The sequence below is a fragment of the Mus pahari genome, chromosome 5 (assembly GCF_900095145.1).
Source record: "Mus pahari chromosome 5, PAHARI_EIJ_v1.1, whole genome shotgun sequence".
In the NCBI taxonomy this organism is placed as follows: Eukaryota; Metazoa; Chordata; class Mammalia; order Rodentia; family Muridae; genus Mus; species Mus pahari.
The window spans coordinates 131,270,839-131,271,224 of NC_034594.1; positions in this window are offsets into that span (position 1 = coordinate 131,270,839).

Here is a 386-nt window from a genome sequence, read left to right on the forward strand (position 1 = left end):
GTTTACTGAATTTTCTAAAATTAAATGCTTACAGTTTCTTTGAGCTAAGTCTGCTTTCCCTGTCAATCACAGCACTCCCATCATCTTTTTATTGTTTATTGTACATAGCATTTGTGACAGAGATAAAGTGAGGCATAAGTTGCAAGTGAAAGCTCTGCTTTGCTTAACAGTGTGAGTTACATCGACTTCCTTTTTTGGTTGTTCATCGTTTTTTCATTGCTCTATTTATATCAATATTTCAAATATTATCTTTAATCATTCTGCAGAATCCATATTGGATCAAAATAGATATGTGTGCATTTATCTCAACACCTTAATCCAACAGACAAATCCAATAATCCAATCCAACTAAGAAGTTGGGTTTTTTTTTTTTTTTTTTTTTTTTT